At 42.7% G+C, this 22,133-nt stretch overlaps 1 long non-coding RNA gene across 3 annotated transcripts in view; it reads left to right on the forward strand.

Annotated features, from left to right (window-relative positions):
• Positions 1–22,133, forward strand: part of LOC126469664 (uncharacterized) — a 64,325-nt gene that overhangs the window by 36,654 nt on the left and 5,538 nt on the right. Inside the window, exon 5 of one of the 3 annotated variants that reach the window (XR_007586039.1) lies at positions 634–1,991. The exons of the other annotated variants lie outside the window; for them this stretch is intronic. This is a non-coding gene — a long non-coding RNA (uncharacterized LOC126469664). Of the gene's footprint in view, positions 1–633; positions 1,992–22,133 lie in introns of those variants that run through there. 3 annotated transcript variants of the gene reach the window in all.

Raw genomic sequence — 22,133 nt, forward strand, 5'->3', positions numbered from 1 at the left:
CAAAACGTTTTCCAAGCAAACCACCATTTTATGAGAAAAGTAAAATTTATTCTGAACTTAACCTGGCTTCTATTTTTGTTTATTTTTTGATCTTTGTTCTGTATTTTAAAATGTCTAGATGGAAACTCTTAATTGTAAAATGCTTTCCCCATGGGCGACAGTTTTTATCTCTTAAAATGTATTGGTTATCCTTCAACATTTTTAAAATGATGTGTGAGTTGTGAATAGGGTCCACTTCCAGTGTACTTATTTATTCTCATCATGTAACAACATTTAAATGACACCATCTGCGTTCGTAAAGAAACTTGGTACAGATGTAAAATGCCATTTTTCTCAAATATTCTATAATTTCATGTTAACCATTGCAATGGTATATTCGATAAATTTTATTACTATGACTGTAGACTCACAAGATTGTGCAAAATACCAGTTGTAACAAAAACAATTTTGTGAATGTAGAATATTTCAGTTGAATATTTGATTTCAGGTTGAAGGAAATGCGGCCAGTAATATTATAATTACGTAAAGATGAATTCTGAAGAGTCAAATATTGATTGATTGTAAAAAAATTAATTTTGTGAAATTGAGTGGGATACAGTTTGCAGCACATTACGTGAAAATTTGCTGTTTCAGGTGAACGTAACATTTCATTCCATAATAATATATCGGAGTTTGCATACAGCACCCTCACAAGTGTAAGTAGAGATTTGAACTTGACAAACCAACAGCTTCTCAGATATCAGGCACAACTTCAAGAAGCAGCTACATTTCTTCACATATTACAGTTACATCTCACTCAGCTGCATATTAAAATAGCAGCAGTAAGCACTTCTGCTTTCATACCTCAAATTTATGTGCACCAATGTGAAGAGGAATAACTATGATGAAACAACAAATGTGAAACACAGACTCTGTCATCCTAATACACATTTTACAATTATAGTTCACTAAGTGTTTTGCTAAAACATTCAGTAAAAATTTTTTTCTACCCAAAGGCATTGTGTTCTGCATTGCCAATCAAAGATCCTAGTACCTGATGTGACACATAAGTGACACAGATGTGATTTCTTTTTGCTGGGAGCTAATATCTTGACACCATGAAAATGATTGTAGGATTTTCTCAGTAGGATGAGACTTCTGAAAAGAGGTGGACTTAATATTGTTCTTGTGTTAGGCAGAAAAGGGCTGTAGAAAAAAGATTATAATTCTAAAAAATTATTTACTTTATAGTACCTACCCCCAAATTTGTTGTTTGATGTGGAAAGAATCCATTCGGCCACACAAGGACAACTTCAAGGGCACTCAATAGAGAACTGAAGTGGATATTGGATAATTACTCCCACAATGGTGGAACCATATGCTTTTTAACCAACTTTTAAGAAAATGCAGTGAATTTTCTTAAATGCAGTGGCAAGAAATCAAGGGTACCATTATTCTGCTGAGGTATATAAAAATAAAGAGGTGAACTGTGGTTTATAAAAGGCAAAACAATTCAGTTTTCACTGAAATTATTTAATGTATTTCTGAGAAACATCCACACTTCTGTAGAGGCATACATGAAAGGCATGTACATCATTTACCACTTCATTACAAAGCAGACTGCTTGCATACAAAATGTATGTATTATTAAGATTGGGGAAGTACATACATCAGATAATCATGCTACTGAAGGAGTAATATTTGTGAAAGACACAAATAAAGGGAATTACGAGTGAGTATTCTCAATAGTGGATATTCTCAATAGAGAGCTGAAAGTGGAGCAAGTGGGAGAGGTGCATTCTTCACTGCAACAAAATTTGTTATAAATTATGATATATTACCTAAATCATACAGTGAGCTCTGGGATAAGCAGATGGGAGAAGTGGAAAAATCAAGCAGACTGTAAATAATGGTTTAAATAGTATTTATAGTGTAATTTCCTTAATCTTGGCTTTTGAATATTTACTTTGTAAGATTTGGACACAATGGAATTGTTGCTATGATGAGAATTTGTGGGTAAATAAAAAAAATTAAATGAACAATGGTCATTGTATAGCAAGAACAGCATACATCTGACTTCTTAGCTCTGTTTTAAAATGTAGTGACCACCACTTAAGAGCCATAAAAACTCACTAATGAAATGTGCTGGACAGGAAAGTTCATAGAAGGCACTGCCACGTACTAGGGACGGGGACAATAGAAAGCAAATTTCTGGGATCATATGTGTAGTAAAATCAGGGCTGAATTGAAAACATCCTGATTATATCAGATGGATACAAACAGAAATAAAACGTTGATAGTTCATCCAGCAGGAATCCTACAGCAGAAGCAATATTGTTAACTTTCGGCACAACCAATTATTGTACCTTATGAAACAGAAATTGTAGGTAGAAAATGCCAGACAATGGTGGTGGGGCAAATACAGATTCATATTCTAGAGGAAAAACCTTTTTTCACAAAGCACCTAGCATCCAGCGCACGCTGGTATATTGATTATTCATATGATTTTGAAATGCATCCCTGTTGGGTTTTGAACATTTTTGAACACATTATAAGTTGATATCTGAATGTATTATAAATTGAGTTTTGAATGCGTGCATATTGTACATGAGGTTTCTGCCAGGAGAATCCCTGTTGCATCCAGAGATAAACTTTCCTGCAAACAAAAGGGGACGGGGCTATACGAGCTGAGCGGAATAAAGCCGAATGGGTGAACGCCAATCACTGTTTATTTACGTTGTTTGCGAATGATCAACATTCTTATAATTACTAGTGAAAGCCATACATTAAAACTACCAGAGTGGAAATAAATGACTAACAGGTAAAAAAGATTACGTTATCTTCTCGGTGTATCAAAGCAAATGAAATTTTGGCAAAGTTTTTGGCCAGACCGCAACACCAGTAAGGGCCAGTTGTACAGTCACTGGCTAGCAGGTGCATAAGTTCTGTTGTGGGAGTACTGCTGAAAACACATTGGACGAACACGTAATAATGCCTAACCAGAGAATAAGTGCGGTATAACTAAACTGGTGATTGTGGCAGGGTTAGTTGACCGGAGAATAAGTTTTGTCACTGGCAGGAATAGCTACAGAATTAGTGATGACAAGATTGTTCGTTAGAATGAGGAAGGAAAAGAAATGGGGACATCACACAAATTACGGAAGAATATGACAATTTGAAATTTTTACAAAAATTTTGTAAAGCTGGTGCCTATGAATATAATGTGAAACTATTTCCTAACATAAAGCTTTTTGCTTGTAGTAGGCCTTGGCATGTGATATTGGTACTTCGTGAATTATATGACCACTTGTTCCAAAACAGTCTCGTTTATTTGGTGTGTGTTACAATTGCTGCAATATTAGACAGTATTTCATTTTATCTGGCAGATAGTGACAAAATACACGTAATCAACTTGACAAACCACACCAGTCTTGGTTACTATTTGTATTAACAGCTTTTTTGGTATTAGACAATGACATTTCGTTTTTTCATGTAGCAAAATGTTTGACGAGCTTTGATGAGGTATTAGATTCTTTCCCAGAAAGAAAAGCACGCCATGTAAAACTGTTGCAAGTTTAGAGAGGAAAAAATGCTAGGACTTACGGATTGAAGAAACATGCACTGTCTTGCATGTCTCTTGTATTTACTGGTTTTATGTATTCTATATTTAATATTTCATACAAAAGTGAAAGTTATTAGCTAATAGGCAATAAATAGTGCTAATTTTCTGAGGAGTTCTTGTTCTCTTGGTTACAAATAATCCCATCCGGAATTAATTGAGAGTTTTATAACGAGGGGCAGCATGTCAAACTGGCCAACTGGAAACAGGAGAGGCACCACGGGACATTCTAATTTCCACTGACCTAGATGTAGTTTGATGGCATCCATTACAAAATAAACACGTTTGAATTTTACAGAACGAAATACAGTGATGTGCTATAGAAGAATGCTGTGTGAAGAGGCGTAGCACTGCACTTTGGGACACTTAAGACCAAATAACGTGGCTTACATTTCTTCAAAGACATAAGTTTTCTGTTTGAGACTCTTCAGAAAGATGTGCGCTACAAAATGAACACTTTTTGAAAAGTTGTTCTAGTATTTGGCGTCCTGACTCAAACGCTGGAGGGAGGGGGGGGGGGGGGGGCACTATCTAGTATTGCCACGGTTTGGAAATACCATAGATTCGGGACTGATAAACAGCGCAGTCTGAGTTGTTGTGGGTAGCCTCCACATGACTCATGTTTACGTTTAAGTTATTTTGCTGTTTCTTCTTCATTTATTGGTCTCGCATCAAATGAAAACAAGATGGAGCTATCAAGTGAATTAAAATACATTCACGTAATTACGGAAGGCTAAAATAAGTTATTAGTTTCAGATTTTATTTTATTTCCATCTTTCTGACAATCCAGCATTATTCGTCTTGCACAACAATGAAATTACTTTTGTCAGTTTGCTAAAGAAATTTTGCTTTTATTAACCTTTCTCGCTGAGGGCAGTAAATTTATTTGAAGCAAAGTGTTTCATTCCACACTATTGGCTAGTTTCAATTGTCTGCTGAGTTTAAAGTGCATGTTTTCATCTTCTGGCACATATGGCATTATGCCATACTAAAGAATCAAACATTAGGTAATAAAGTACTGGTACTCAAAGAAAATTTTGCATCTGAATCTGGACATAAAAGTGTACACTTTAAGCCGAATCATGCATTTTGGTACAGTTCATGAAATTCCGATGCTCTTGGAGTGTCCTCTGATGTCTTGTTTCTTTTATGGCATAATGTAAGATATTTTAATGTTTTACATGTACGAACATATGGGCTCCCTGCGTCATTGTAGTTGCACAGGTGCGGTGACGTGCAATATCTGGCGCTCTCTGGCTATTACTAAAACTAACCTATTTCTAATACGTTGCAGGAAAATATTGCAAAACCTCTTTGAGGACGACCATTTAGAAAAATTTCGAGCCCAGAAGATCAGACATTTGTGTAGTCATTAAAAATTGTACTGTCACATTTGTGTGATGTATCTTAAAGTGTAACATGCATAAAAGATCAAATTTATGTGTGAAACCTTACATTCTCTTAAAGCTTATTAATCTTTGAGGCGAATATTATATGTAAAAGCTTTGCTTTTCTTCTAGCAATGCCATGTGTAGTAATTTAAACCATTAACTTTCCCTGTTTGTGGCCGTGTTACTTGACTAATGTTGCTATTGGCGGACTACATCACGTGTCCTATGTTCTGAATATCTGCCGTCATTGGCTGACGAGATCACAAGACATGACCTATCACTTTCTTACACAAGCACCTCGCAGTCTAGATTTCAATGCTTTGGAAAGTAACACGTGGTGTTTGGTGGAATTGGTAATACGAAAATATGCAGCATACATGTTACTGCAAATCGTAGATCTTTCCAAAAAGTGATTTTTCTCCCGTCTAAGTTTCATTTGGTAATGTGCCGGGAAATTCTATGCTGGCATATAAAACCATAATGATTCAACGGATCGACAAGTTTTACAGTTCCGAAGAAAAGTATACTGTCACTTTTTAAGTGTATTTTCACCCGGGAGAAAGTTTATTTTGAGCTGGGAAATCTGGGAAAAATTCGGGAATTTTTTTTCCTTGTCTGTGTATACACCCTGTATTAGTGCACAATTATTAATAAAACATCCAGAAATGAAGAATTTCTAACTGATGACACAAAGGGGCTTCAGTGCGAATGGCAGAAATTGGGCTGCCATGAGTTACTCCAATATCTCTGAGGCGAAAGAAATAAATTGCCTTTTCCACCAGCATATTCCCATGAGTACATAGCCAGTGAAGCTGCTAAGCATAACTTATGCTTCGATGTCTGAATTCTATGCTCCACATGTGTTATAAAGAGTGGCCCTATGACATAGTTGAGGGGATGCAAGGCCTGCTGCCTAAGGGATGAATTTTGAGTAGAAGTTAATCTTCTTGAGGACTACTTACATTTTCTAGTAGGTTCTTTGGATTAGAGTGTGCATCAATTGTGGCTACATGTCATTCTATGCGTATGCATGTTATGTGTCTTGCATTGAGTGCATACACTATAGTTGTACAACCAGAGAAGAGCCTCGACAGATAAATTGGGCTTAGCAAGGCTGCTTCATGGGCCTGCCGCAACCAGTCATATTTGTTTCTATGTGGCAATGTCTCTTTGATATGGTAGTCGTTCGCCCTTCACAGTTAAAAACTGCTGTAGTGGGCAACAGCATTAATGGGGCTCCTGGCTCTGTGGCTCACAAGGAATGTTGCATTGTCAACTTGACTGAAAGTGCACAGGCAACAACTATGTTATGTTCCTGCACATTGGCAACATCACGGACCAGCCCACCAGAAACTGTTCCCCCAACTGAAGAACAAGAACACTTGAGAAATAGGTTTCCTTGCCTGGTTGGGAAATATTTGGATCCTTCTAGATGTTTCAGCCATTTTGACAAAACTCGCAGAATACACAGAATACCACAGAAATCAGTCACTCATAGTTTCATGCACAAAAACCAAAATAGAATGCTCAAATATAACAGGATTTCACACAGTACAGAACACAGAAATAGACCAAGCACTGATTAGCCAGCTGTCCTGCACGTTCCCGGCCCAGAGGCCACTGTTGTGGACTATAATAGTGCTGTTACATGTCAGGAATCTTCTTTCACCATTCAGAGTACAGGTATTCCAGTTTTTCTTCCAAAACTTCTGTTTGTCAAAATTAATCTTTAACTCATTGTCTTAACATGGATTGTAAATTTTTGAAATGCCATACTTTGTTCTGGCCAGTAAAAATGATCTTGTTGAATTACTTGGTGGGGCTTACAGCATTTGTTCCAAGTTGCAGTAAGTAACCTAGAAATATTGAAGTGTTTGGAACACCAATTGGGAGAGGTAGATACTTTATAATATTCCTCCTAATAATCTGGACAGCTCTGCCAGTATAAAAATTGGATATGAATTTATGATGAAGTGCATGTTTATTGTAGACTTTGCCCCATATAATGGAAGTGTTCTACTCAGCTCCTTAATGACAACTATTTGCGTCCCCCCTGCGGGTCCGGGGTAAGAATAGGCCCGAGGTATTCCTGCCTGTCGTAAGAGGCGACTAAAAGGAGTTTCAACCGTTTCGGCCTTCCATGTGATGGTCCCCCTTGGGGTTTGTCCTCCATTTTTCAAAATTCTACAGAAGTACGAGCCTTTTGGAGAAGGACGCCTTCCGTGGTGTCTCACTGGTCCTCAGTGCACTAAGACCTTGGCACTCAGCACTGTAACGGCATTGTAACCACACCCACTATTCCTCAAATTGGGCCTAAACGCCTGATGGGTTGCACAAGTTCCGCCCATAGTGCGTCCCCATCTGTACCTACGATCATGATGGACTTTCCATGGCACCCGAAATCCAGCACGGTAGCCAGCCCGTTGTGGTGGGGTCGTCATGTACCCTCTAGGTTGTAGCCCCCTGACAACACAGGGATCGTACTGCCGATACCTGAGCTGCATCCTCCCCACGTCGACCAAGGAGTAGATGCCCGTCTCCTTGGGGCATCAGGACTCCCGGCAACGGTCATCCTGCCAGGTGGCCCTTGCTGAGGCTGGGTGGCGCCCGTGGGGAGAGCCCCTGGTCGGAGTGGGTGGTATCGGGGCGGACGTTTCGCACATGAAATGTCAACATGTATCGGGTCGCTCTGCGGCCGAGTCTTTTAAAAAGAAAGGTACTGTCTCGGGTTCTGGTTCTCCTGCCCTTTCCCCCTTGGCCACTCCCTGGGAGGAAGGACAGGCCCGCCGGCTTGGGGCGAAGTACTTCCCCCGCTATTTAGTCTGTTTTTGGACCGATGGGGGGACGTTCGCCACCTCCAAGCCCATGTTCTTTGTCTGGCACATTGAGGACATCTTCGGGGAAATAGAGGCTCTCAGTACAATGCGTTCGGGGTCCGTTCTTACAAAGACCACCTCCGCCACTCAGTCGGCGGCGCTCCAGGTGTGCGACTGACTAGGGGACATCCCAGTGTCCATTGTCCCGCATCTGGCACTGAAAAGGACACAAGGGGTTATTTTTCATCGGGACCTCCTGCTGCAATCTGATGAGGAGCTCGGGGCCAACCTGGAGCGCCGAGGCGTGCATTTCGTCTGGCGAGTCCAGCGCGGCCCCAAAGACCGTCTCATCGACACCGGGGCCTTTATCCTCGCCTTCGAGGGGGACGTTCTCCCGGAGAAGGTAAAGGTGATGTGCTACCGGTGCGACGTGCGACCTTACGCCCCGCCTCCTATGCGCTGCTTTCAGTGTTTGCACTTTGGGCACATGTCGTCACGGTGTGAGGCTGAGCCCCTTTGTGGCGATTGTGGACGTCCTCTTCGTGAGGAACATACATGCACCCCACCACCTCGGTGCGTCAATTGTCCTGGCATCCACTCGTCTAGATCTTTAGACTGTCCCGCTTATCAGATGGAGAAGAAGATTCAAGAATTAAAAACTTTGGATCGCCTCTCTTATTCTGAGGCCAGGAAGAAGTATGACCGCCTCCATCCCGTGATGTTGACAACTTCGTTTGCCTCAGTCGTGTCCACTCCTTCCACAGTATCCTCACCCCTATCCTGTCCCCGCTCCACCTCCTCACCCCATCCGGGGTCTATGCCTCCGCCTCCCAAATCCCTCCCTTCCAAATCCTCCTCCCTCGTGGCCCCTGCTCCCTCTGCCCCAGGGGCCACCCTTCCTCCTCCTCCTCCTCCTCCTCCTCCTCCTCCTCCTCCTCCTCCTCCCCCTCCGCCACCTGAGAAGCGATCCTCTTCTCAGGCGTCCATCGGGGAAACGTTCCGGACCCCGGCTTCCGAGGTCCGGCGTTCCAAAACGGACCCTGCGCGTGAGGACCTTCTTCGGGTCCAGCCCACCATCTCCGTGCCACATCGGACTTCCCAGAAGGCCTCCAAGAAGAAGTCTTTATCCCCCTGTCCACCCCGGCACGTTTCATCTGACGCTCCATCCGTGAGTCGCTGCTCCCGGCCGTCCTCAGTTTCGCCGGGACGCTCTGCTGCCAGGCGCTCAGCTGGCCTCTCGTCGACGAATGCTGCTGCCCCTCCTACGCAACCCGGGAAAGCGGCCGCAGCTGGCGACGACTCGATGGAACAGGATCCGCCTCCCGCTGGTTGTAGCGTTGTTCCCTCGAAACCTGGCCCTCCGCGGCCGTCGAGGTGACCAGCTCTTCACCCGTTTCATTCCCCCTTTTTTCCGACTAGCGATGGCTTTGTTACATTGGAACATAAGAGGTATTCGATCTAATCGGGAGGAATTACAACTGCTCCTCCGCCTGCACTGTCGGCTCATCCTTGGTCTCCAGGAAACCAAGTTGCGCCCAACTCACCGTATTGCTTTTCCCCACTATACCTCAGAGCAGTCTGACCTCATCCCTGTGGACGGTATTCCAGCTCATGGTGGTGTCATGTTGCTCGTTCGGGACGATGTCTATTACCATCCCATCCCATTGACCACCCCACTCCAAGCAATAGCTGTCCGTGTTACTCTTTCTGCCTTTACTTTTTCCGTTTGTACCGTCTACACTCCATCGTCATTCGCAGTTAGTCGGGCTGACATGATGCACCTGATTGTTCAGCTTCCTCTGCCGTTTTTATTGTTTGGCGACTTCAATGCCCATCAATGGTCTCCTGCATCCTGTCAGAGAGGCTCCCTCTTGTCGGATGTCTTCAACCATCTCAATCTTGTCTGCCTCAATACTGGCGCCCCGACTTTCCTCTTGGACTCTACTCATACCTACTCCCACTTGGACCTCTCGATCTGTTCTACCACTCTTGCCCGCCGGTTCGAGTGGTATGTCGTTTCTGACACCTATTCGAGCGACCACTTCCCCTGTGTCGTTCGTCTCCTGCACCACACCCCATCCCCACGTCCTTCGAGCTGGATCATACCGAAAGCTGACTGGGGACTTTACTCCTCCCTGGCGACCTTTCCGGACCACGATTTTCTCAGTTGTGACTGTCAGGTCGAATACCTCACGGCTGTTATCATCAATGCTGCCGAACGTTCCATTCTTCGTACTACCTCTTCTTCAAGTCGCATTTCCGTCCCCTGGTGGAACGAGTCTTGTAGAGACACTATCCGTGCTTGACGACGTGCTTTACGCACCTTTCGCCGCCATCCTACGTTGGCGAATTGTATTGGATACAAACGACTCCGAGCGCAATGTCGTAGAGTCATCAAAGACAGCAAAAAAGCTTGTTGGGCCTCTTTCACCAGCTCCTTCAACAGTTTTACTACCTCTTCTGTCGTCTGGGGTGGCATGCGCCGGCTGGCACTCCTCGGTACCTGGCCTGACTTCAGGTAATGAGGTCCTTGTTGATCCTGTGGATGTCTCCAACACCTTCGGCCGCTTTTTCGTGGAGGTTTCAAGCTCCGCCCATTACCACCCTGCCTTCCTTCCCAGGAAAGAGGCAGAAGAGGCTCGGCGACCTTCCTTCCACTCGCTGAATCTGGAAAATTATAATGCCCCCTTTACTATGCGGGAACTCGAACGTGCACTTGCACTGTCCCGGTCCTCCGCTCCGGGGCCAGATGCCATTCACGTTCAGATGCTGGCCAACCTTTCTCCGGCAGGCAAAAGTTTTCTTCTTCGTACCTACAATCGCGTCTGGACCAAAGGTCAAGTCCCCATGCGTTGGTGTGACGCCGTCGTTGTTCCTATACCCAAACCCGGGAAGGATAGACACCTTCCTTCTAGTTACCGCCCCATTTCTCTTACAAGCTGTGTCTGTAAGGTGATGGAGCGCATGGTTAACGCTCGGTTAGTTTGGATTCTTGAATCTCGACGGCTACTTACCAATGTTCAATGCGGCCTTCTTCGCCGCCGCTCCGCTGTTGACCACCTTGTGACCTTGTCGACATTCATCATGAACAACTTTTTGCGAAAGCGCCAAACGGTAGCCGTGTTCTTCGATTTGGAGAAGGCTTATGATACCTGTTGGAGAGGAGGTATCCTCCGCACTATGCACAGGTGGGGTCTACGCGGTCGCCTGCCCCTTTTTATTGATTCCTTTTTAACAGATCGAAAGTTTAGGGTACGTGTGGGTTCCGTATTGTCCGACGCCTTCCTCCAGGAGAACGGAGTGCCTCAGGGCTCCGTCTTGAGTGTAGCCCTCTTTGCCATAGCGATCAATCCAATTATGGATTGCATTCCACCTAATGTCTCAGGCTCTCTTTTTGTAGATGACTTTGCAATCTACTGCAGTGCCCAGAGAACATGCCTCCTGGAGCGCTGCCTTCAGCGTTGTCTAGACAGCCTATACTCATGGAGTGTGGCAAATGGCTTCCGGTTCTGTGAAGAGAAGACGGTTTGTATCAACTTTTGGCAATATAAAGCGTTCCTTCCGCCATCCTTACATCTCGGTCCCGTTGTTCTCCCATTCGTGGAAACAACTAAGTTTCTAGGGCTCACACTGGACAGGAAACTTTGTTGGTCTCCGCACATCTCCTATTTGTCTGCCCGTTGTACACGTTCCCTTAATGTCCTCAGAGTTCTTAGTGGTTCCTCTTGGGGAGCGGATCGCACTGTCCTGCTTCGCTTGTATTGGTCCATAGTCCGATCAAAGCTGGATTATGGGAGCCTCGTCTGCTCGGCCATCCCTCTTACGCCGTCTCAACTCCATCCACCATTGGGGGTTACGTCTTGCGACCGGAGCATTCTACACTAGTCCCGTCGAGAGTCTTTATGCTGAAGCTGCCGAATTACCATTGACCTACCGGCGCGACGTACTGCTTTGTCGATATGCCTGCCGGCTGTTGTCAATGCCCGACCACCCCTCTTATCAGTCCTTCTTCGCCGATTCTCTCGACCGTCAGTATGGGTTGTATGTGTCTGCCCTGCTGCCCCCTGGAGTCCGCTTTCATCGTCTGCTTCGACAATTGGATTTTGCCCTCCCTACCACCTTCAGAGAGGGTGAGAGCCCGACACCACCGTGGCTCCAGGCTCCGGTTCATATTTATCTCGACCTCAGCTCGCTCATGAAGGAGGGTACTCCGGCTGCAGTGTATTGCTCACGGTTTGTCGAACTTCGTGTGCGACTTGCCAGTCACACCTTTATTTACACTGATGGCTCCAAAACTGACGATGGTGTCGGCTGTGCCTTTGTCGTCGGGGCCGGCACCTTTAAGTACCGGCTCCTCGACCAGTGTTCCAGCTTTACGGCCGAGCTTTTTGCTCTCCATCAGGCCATTCAGTATGCCCGCCGCCACCGCCATTCATCGTATGTCCTCTGCTCTGATTAACTCAGTGCTCTTCAGAGCCTTGGAGCTCCATATCCGGTCCTTCTCTTGGTGCAACTGATCCAGCAGTCCCTCCATTCTTCTGCTGCTGATGCCTCTCCTGTCAGTTTTCTGTGGGTCTCCGGCCATGTAGGAGTGCCTGGGAATGAGGCTGCAGATGCTGCAGCCAAGGCTGCAGTCCTCCTGCCTCGGCCAGCCTCCCATTGTGTCCCGTCATCTGACATTAGTTGGGTTGTTTGTAAGAGGCTTGTGTCTTTGTGGTGGGATACTTGGTCATCACTTCAAGGAAACAAGCTCCGGGCAGTAAAACCGTTAAAACCGTTCCCAACTGCTTGGACAACCTCCTCCTGACCATCTCGGCGAGAAGAGATCCTTCTGACCAGGTTGCGGATTGGGCATTGCCGGTTTAGCCACTGCTACCTGCTCTCTGGTGACCCAGCCCCGCAGTGCCCTTGTGGTCATGCATTAACAGTGCGCCATGTTTTATTGTCGTGTCCCCGTTTTAGTCAATCTCGTGTTGTCCTGTCCGTGCCATCTACATTACAGGATATTTTAGCTGATGACGCTCGAGCAGCTGCTCGTGTTCTTCGTTTCATTACTTTGACTGGCTTGTCCAAAGACATCTAACTCCTTCACTTATTTTATCTGCATCTTTGTAAGAACTTTCTGGGTACTAGATTCTATGTGCTCTAACAATTGTGACTGGGTGCTATTCAGAATGTCAAATCTCGTGAAGCACCATGATAAATGTTGAACTGTGCTACTGTCTCTTAACCCGTATGCAAATCAGTGTACTGTTGCTGCAAGAATTACTCCATTATAGGAGTGATGCTATCAGGTTAAGACTTAATATGCATAGAGACCTTTAGTTAAGCTGTGCATAGACAAGCCGCGATTGTGTGCAAAATGCAGTTACGTACATCAGTATGTGACTTTAAATGTCGCCATTTGTAATTGACCTGCTTTAACCTCTTAATTACTATGGAAATAAGTTTATTTGTAAGAAGAAATGACATAAAACTAAAACCAGTTTTGATGTTATTCAGGAAAAAATGCAATTTGTCTATTAAATGAAGTTGTATTTGCTCTTCAGTTTTACTTTCTCTGTGATTAATGTTTGTTTTAAACTTTGTATTAAAAGAATCAATATTAAATTGAAAAACAATGCAAAGGTGACCAGAATGTTTATTATTACATGGTTAGTTAGATATAATACAAGAAAATATTTTATTCAGCTCTAAATGAAAGCAATAATGTTTTTTTCCATTTCAGTGATATTCAGTTTGTTCATATGTGCACTTGCTGTTAAATATTCCAACAAAGCAGTGGCACTAAAAAATATTGCCATTAATTCTATTATGTGGTTCCTCTGTAACACTCAAAAACAACATTTTACACTTAGTGTACATGTTGTAACATCAGTGCCCTGCATACAACCACCAATAAATGTTGACTGGCACTTTGGATTGTATTCTTCAAATACTATTACTTTGGCAGCGTTTATTCACAGAGTAACGTGTGTGAATCCATGTTTTGTCTAAATAAACTACTGGGCTCCTCATGCATAATGTTTCTGTAAAAATTGTATGTAGTTAGTCTTTTTTGAAACCGTCAACTCATTTGTAATGATAACTCGTTTCTGTAGGCAAGATTTAAAAACAAATTTCATGTACAGATACTTTTTCCACAACTGGAGATGAATGGCAGTGCCCTGTAAGGTGCCAGCTATCTGCCATATGGCTGCTGCATATTAAATATGAAATAAGTTGTATTTTATTTCTATGTTCTTTATCTTGTAAGAAACACAATCAAAGCTGTAATCAGAAGGGAAAGTAGAGCAACAATAAACAGAGATAGAAGAAAAAAATGGTTTTACGTTAGGCTCAAAACAACAACAACATACTAGATGGTGACCTTACATGCTATGGACTTTCGCAGAATGTGGCCATTTCATCTGGTAGTCATCTCATGAATGAAAGGCCACCAAGATGAACAGTTTACGGGTAAGGTACTACGTACCTTAAAACACTGAACCATTCAGTCCAATCCCACACCTTCCGCTCTACTCTGAATCTACATCAGTACTCCGCAATCTACCTGTCTGTGTGTGACGGAAGGTACTTCCGGTACCACTAAGTGATCTCCCCCCTCCCTCTCACCCCTCCTGTTTCCACTCATAAATGGCACATGGGAAGAGTGATTACCTCCAATTTCTTGAATTTTGTCCTTATTGTCACTTTTAGAGATGGGTGTAGAAGAACTTCTACATTATCTGACTTGTCGCAGAAAGAACTCTCTCAAAATGTCAGCAGTAAACGTCTCGTGCTCAGTGCCTCTCTTGTAGCATCTGCCATTGGAGATTTTAGAGCATTTCTGTAATAGTCTTGCACAGACTAAACAATCCTGTGACAAAACGCATCACTCTTCTCTTTCCCTCCCTCCCTTCCACCCGAGTCCTACTGGGTAGAGGTCCCAATTTGATGAACAGTACTAAAGAATCAATCGAACAAGTGCCTTGTAAGCCATGTCTTCAGTTTATGCATGAAGTTTCCATTAGATTCTTCCTGTGAATATGCCTGGCATCTATTTTTCCTACTATTTGTTTTATGTGGTCATTCCACTTAAGGTCGCTCTGGGTAGTTAATCCTAGACATTTTACTGTAGACACTGCTTGCAGCCATTTGTCATCAATAGCGTAGTTGTACAGCAGTGGATTTCCATTCATATGTATTCGCAATATGTTACATTATTTATGTTCAGGGTCAACTGCTAGAGCCTGCACCATTCATCTATCCTATATAGGTAAGTCTGCAAATCTGTATGAACTTATTATGGTCTTGTTACTTTCTTGTAGAAAACCATATCATCAGCGAACAGTCTTAAAGGGCTTCTGACACTTTCTACTAGATCATTTATGTACATTATCGCACTTCCTTGGGATACCATGGAAAGTACTTTTACATATGTCAATTTTCTTCCATTAAGAGTGATTTTTGTGTTCTATCTGCAAGGAAATCTTGAATCTGGTTGCAAATCTGGTCTGATACCCCCCCTCTTCCCCACTGAACAGCAGTGCAAGAGGGTGTCAAATGCTTTTCTGCAGTAGAGGAATGGATCAACCCTAGCCCCATTGTCTACAGCTCTATGGAGGAACAGAGTGAGCAGAGTTTCACAAGGTCTCCATTTGCAAAATCCATTGTTGTTTTTATAGAGGACATGTTCGTTCTCCAGAAAGTCGTAAAAAATATTCCATAATTCAACAGATGAATATCAACAGTTTTGGCCTATAATTACATGCATCTGTCCTATGACCTGAGCTTTTTTGCAGTCCCTTTGTTGCTCCAGTGATGGATGATAAACTGCTGCTAGAAGAGGTGCGAGTTCCTTCAGATAATCTTTGTTGAATCTTACAGGTATCTCATCTATTCCTGATGTCTTTCCACTGCTAAGTGATTGTAGTTGCTTTTCTATTCTGCGATTGTTTGTCAAGATCTGCCATTTCAACATTCATACGATGATTGAAAGAAGGGTCCGTATTATGATATTCCACAGTGAAACCATTTTGGAAGGCCAAATTCAGTATTTCGCCCTCCCTGTTCTCTTCCTTTTCAATGTCTGCATGGCCGCTGAGTGACGGGATTGATTATTGTGAACTGCTTAATAATTTTACGTAAGACCAAAACCTTTTATGGTTTTAGTCAGATCAGTGGACAAAATTTCACTTTCCAGGCCACTGATCAGTTCTCTCATTGCTCTCCTTAACCTCATTTTTTTCCCTTCAGCTTTTGATTGTCTGCTAGGTATTTACTTCTCTTGGATCTGTAATGCTCTCTTTGTGTACGTAGCAGTTTTCTAACTCTTGCTATTAAATCATTGTGGGTCTCTCCTGCCCCTTAAGACCTTGCTCAGAACATATTTGTGTGAGGCATGTTGAACGATGCTTTTTAATTTTTCCAATTTTTATGTTGACTACTCAGGTACTGTGCTGTTTGTATGCTTTCACTCTTCCTACCCTTCTTAACATTTCTTGTAAAACCCGTAGTCGTAGTTGCTATCACAGTTTTCCTGTGCATTAACTGATTCGGTAAGTTCAGTTCTGTTTCTGGCTAGGTGGTCTAAGATAACATATTCGTGGGTTAACTATCTGCTTGAAGCAATTTTTGGACCTAACAGTCACAATAATGCCACACGAATGCCTGTCTCTGGTACTAGCTTTGATAATCTGACTGTCTCCCAATCCGTGGATGGCAAGTTTAAGTCGCCCAGTATTACAATAGCTTGATCCGGAAACATATTCACAGAATTTTCAGTATCTCTCTGGAACGCCAGAGGGAATTGAGAATGGCCTACGAATCTAAACAGGACATGTCATTCGTACCATCACGTGCTACTATTTGTAGCTGGTTGCACCCAGTGCACTCGATAGCCGACAGCAGGGCCTCCTCCATAGTTTGGAAAAAGACCGCTTAGTTACATACAGGGTGCAGACGCATTTTTTCCCCACACTGCCTTTTATTTCTGTGAGGAGATTTAATTACCTGCCTAACGTTGGAGCTCACAGTGACTAGCATTCCCATTGTTTGCACTGACACAGACTGGGCAGGAAAATCGGCTGCTGGCCTACCAGGAGAAACATCCCATGCTTTCTCAGAAGTGTTATGAACACTGGCTAACACCTCTTACCTGTTTCTGTGGTTTAAGGAGCCAGACGTGTGGCCTGTTCCTCTTTTGCCTTCCATCCAGACACGTGCGGACTCACCACTGTCCGCCACACACACTCGAGTGGAGACATAACAGTCAGATGTTGTGTATCACAAGACGCAGTGACAACCTGGTCACTAGAGGATTCCGACGGCACCAGAGGTGTCACAGGTCACAACACCAGCATCCTGATGTTGCCAAGTCTTTGAGAATCAGCCAGAATGCTGTTGACATGGTCAATGCAGATTCCACCTGTTTACGGTCAGCAGCCAAGTTTCCTTGTGTCCGCTCACAACTAGCACTGCCCCTATGCCTATTGTGCTGTGTAAAAACTGAATAAGACAAAAAATGTAAAGAAAAGAGTCAGGAGTAACTGAGAAAGTACAGACAGACTTCTGCAAGAGAGAGAATTACTCAACAATGGTGCTGCTGAAGTTCGTATGTTCACAAAATATAATGAGAACAAACACTAGAATATGCTCTGCAGAGTTCTCACTGTAGGCTAAGGTCAGAAGCTGTACAGGCTCTTAAAATACACATTTCTCTACTAAAACTGGATTTGCCGACAGTTACTTTTTAGTAGAAACACTGATCAAACTCTACGGTGTGTATTAACACAGATTTAAATGGACTTACATGATGTGCCGCTTCTGGCAGCAGGGAGCTACCTGAGAAACTTGCCTCACACCAAGATATACACCAAAATTAACAAAAGAAAACTTGAGAATGAATTCGTAAACACTAGTCTTCTCAGAAGTCCATTAGAATACCACTAATCTAAACCTCCCCGATGTCAGTTTCTTTGTAGCTTTCAATTTTGTACGACATAAGCCGTAAAGGTTTTGTGAAGTTACTATTTCTTTGTATTAATAATATTCCAAAAACTGCCACCAAATAGCACAGTCACTCATGCTGTCAGGGCATATTTATTGCGAGAACTCGATCACTTTTTCTGTGGATTAAATACTTCCAATTCTGCTTGTCCCAGCATCTTTTCCCTTCTACCATAATTTGTGCACCATTTACTTGCTTAGTTTCCACATTTTGTCACGTTTTCCATCATCTGCATTGTCACAGCATTCTCCTTCTGTTCATAAATTAATTCAATTTTATTAACAGCAAGCTTCCACTATAGGCTAACAACGTGCACTGCTTTAATTTGAGCATGGCGGAACCTAGTCATGTTACCAATTAGTATTCACTACTGCCAGGTATATGGTTCACCTGCTGAGTAATATTGTACTTACGGTGACTCACTCGAAAAAGTTTATCCCTCATGTAAATATATAAATAAAAAGAACTTACATCCACAGAAAATAAGTTAACATTCTGTCAATAGTTGTCACAGCTACATTAGTAACGTACAAAAAAGGAGTGACTATTGGTGCCCAACTGCCTTGAAATATTTCACAGTTCTTCAAATGGCAGATCATGCCCATTGTATTTTGGCTTTTGAAACTAATATACAAGGAATAAATAAGACGCTGCACTGAATTTGCTGGGACATACATAAAATACTCTCAAATCCAGGATTCAAGCTTCCCTGTCAACAGCACATGTTAAAAGTAATGAGTTTAGTACAGATTTCTTCTACTCTTGCCAAATGCGTGACTTATCTCAAATAAAATGGTCAGATTTTCCTTTTACTCTTAATGTTGCAGGCCTACCAGGGTGCATACATGCTATTCCCTGAGAAGAGAGGACTACACCCCCTTTTATGGCTCAGCCCATCAACCTGTTCTGCGAGAGTCTGATCCTTTTGTTCTCTGTCTCAGAGCGCCAAGAAACCGTGACCTCAAAAATGTGTTTACACTCTCGACAGTCCCATGAAGCACGCTTTAGAAGTAGTGCATTGGGAAGGTCCCGAGTATTCTAAAACTTATGCTCTTATATTTCCTATCCGTTCTCCCTGTTATGGGTTAGTTGACACTCAAACCTTGGAGTTGATCAATCTCTTGTACAACTTGATGACTGCCATGAGGCCTCCAGCAGCCACAGCAGAGCATCGCATCTGGTGCCGAGTGTCTGCCGGTAATCACGCAATCGCAAAAGAGCCTTCCCCCCCCTCCCTCCATGCTGTGAACCTAACATCCAGTTGTGTAGAGTCTTAGAATATATTCTGAGCTCAAACCTAATGAGACATTGAGACATCTCTAACAGAATGACTTACTCCATGTCAACCAGCACGGGTCCTGAAAACATCAAACGTGTAGAGATTGCCATCTTGATTTAAATGTCCAGAAATGGAAATTTGTACACTTCACAAAGTGAATAAACGTAATGTCCTGTGACTAGAATATTATAGAGTCACATGTGGAATTGCATAACTCATACAATTTGTAGAGATATGAAATGGAGTAGTTACATAGGCTCAGTCATAGGTAAAGTAGGTGACAAACCTCACCAGATGGGACTGACAGGGTAAACTGAATGTATACAAAGGATAGCACAAATGGTGACTTTTTTTTCTGTGAGAGGGTGTCATAGAGAAGCTGAAAAACCTGAATTGGCAAATGTTAAAAAGATAGATGGAAGTTACATTGTGAGAGCCTACTTACAAAGTTTAAAGACCCAACTTTGTGTTGAATAGGAATATACTACAACCTCCTAAGTATTACTGCCATAAGGATAGTGAAGACAAGATTTGACTGACTGCAGCATGCTCAGAGGTGTTAAAAACATGGAATGCTGCCAGCAGACACAGCAGCGGCTCACGCTTGCCAGCAGCCACATGCTCCACTTTGTTTAGTACAGAATATCTTGTGGTGGTGTGTAAAGTTACAAAAAATAAGTTCAAAATGTTGAACAAGATATTGTACCTAGTTTCCTGTGCACCAGTATAAACTCAATCAAGAAATACAAATTAATGCACAGTGCTGCACTATGTACTCCACTAAACATAGTGAACTGTATGGCTGGTGGTTGGCTTAGGGTGACGAGTGTAAACCTCTGCTGTGTCTCCTCTCAGCCTTGCAGCAGTTGGTGTGCTAGCAATCATTCTTCCTGCACGCTATATGTAAATGGTACAGGAAGAAGTCATAAAATACTACTAATAATTTTTGACAGTTCCTGTTTCTGCATTTGAGCAATTTAAAAATGTGGACTGTATAAATTACTATGAGAAGAGCAGCCATGAACAGCTTGAAGAGTTGCAGAGTGTTTAACTGCAACCTGTACCATTCACGTCCTAAAGAAATTCAGCAATTCTGTAGGCCAAATGTGAACAGTGGTTCAGATTTTCTAGATTTTCTACACATTTCTTAGTGTTGTGGCAGGAATGCTTTCTTTTCTCTGACTTATTGAGTCTTGGATGGTGATACTGTATGTTGTAAAATATTCAGTGTGCCTTGTAACACTTTCAGGACAAACATCTAGACCGTGGGTGGGCAACAGGTGGACCGTGGTCCAGACTGAACCATGATTGGTTTCAATCATACAGTGCTAATGACATAAGATTCAGCCTATTATCTGCAGTGTTAGAAAGTCGCACAGAACAGGGGCCCTCATACATTCAGTATTATTATCAGTATGTCAATATAGTGACTGTCTGAGAGTGAATATTGTCATATTTGCAATACTAGAAATATTGATGAACAGTACTGAAGCCGACCAAAATATTCTCAGTATTACCAATGTGTATTGAGTGTGTGTGTGTGTTTTGTGTGTTTAACAACTTGGCATTCTGTTCACACTTTTCCAGTTTGATTTCTGTATAATAGAGCCAATATACGAAGTGTTCAAGTGATTTAGACTTCCAAACTTTTTAGAATGAACAAAGAAATGATGTCATGATTTACTTAGTGTACTAGAAACAACCTGTGTGTATACGATCAGTCATCAAAAGTATTTTTGGACAAATATTTAAAAAATGCATGCTAATAGTACTTGTGGATAACGCACACTATACAGGGTGTCCCACTCAAACCTCCCTGATTTCAAAGACCCAGGGAAAAAACCACAGTAGATAAGACAATGAAAAATGCACCACATTGTAGAACATATCAAAGAATTTATTTATTTATCGTCAATCCACCTCTACGTGTGAACCATTTGTAGTGCAAAGAATATAGAGTCCATATACAATTTCTTGCCAAGTTCTTTGTAACATTTCCTCTGTTATTGTTGCAATCGTATTAGTGATACAATGTCACAACATAGGAATATCGTCCACTTTGGTCGCATACACGCGGTCCTCCACGAATCCCCACATGAAGAAATCTAGCAGCGTAATGTCAGGCGAACGTGGTGGCCAGGCAGTGGGTCCTCCACATCCAATCCAACGATTGGGAAATTTCCTATACAGGAACTTGCAAACAGCCGTTGACCAATGCAGCGGAGCTTCATCTTGTTGAAAAAATGATGTTTGGTTGAAAGTCTTGTATCCGAGGGTACACAAACTGCTCTAACATGCCCAGATACTGACCCATTCACTGTTTGTTCCACAAAGAATGGTCCAACAATCCTGTCGTGCATTAGCTTGCGCCAGACATTTAGTTTAGAGCTATCATGAACATGTTCAGTGATGACGTGCGGATTTTGCGAACCCCAAATCCGAACATTATGCGTATTAACCCTTCCTGATATATGAAAGGTTGCCTCATCTGAGAATAAACATCTTTCCAGGAAGCTGGCATCCATATCAATACACTGCAGCATATCCGCAGCAAATTGCTGTCGGTGTGGTTTGTCCTTCAGCGTCAGATGTTGCAGAATTTGCACTTTGTAAGCACACATACGGAGATGCTGGTGAACTACACGATGCAGTGTTGATAAAGGTACATCAGGTTGCCTAGATGCTTGACGAATTGACCTATGTGGGCTCCTGAGAAATGTTTGTATGATATCCTCCACTGTCTCTTCTGAAACTTCGTAACGTGCCACCGCCAGAATGTTTCAGAACACTTCCTGTTGCCAGAAACTTCTTGTACCATTCCTTAATTGTTTTCACATCAGGTGGATCACATTCATACACACGACAATAATTTATTTGCACAGTAATCGGCGATTTTATTTCTGAAAACCACACTACTGCTTGCGCATGCTACTATGGAGTTGCCATTTTCACTTCATGTGACCATGCTGCACTCTGACAATGATACTTAACACTTTTGATGCAGGAATATAAATTCTTTGAGAAGCTCTACAATGTGGTGCATTTTCCATTGTCGTAT

The sequence above is a fragment of the Schistocerca serialis genome, chromosome 3 (assembly GCF_023864345.2).
Source record: "Schistocerca serialis cubense isolate TAMUIC-IGC-003099 chromosome 3, iqSchSeri2.2, whole genome shotgun sequence".
Lineage (NCBI taxonomy): Eukaryota > Metazoa > Arthropoda > Insecta > Orthoptera > Acrididae > Schistocerca > Schistocerca serialis.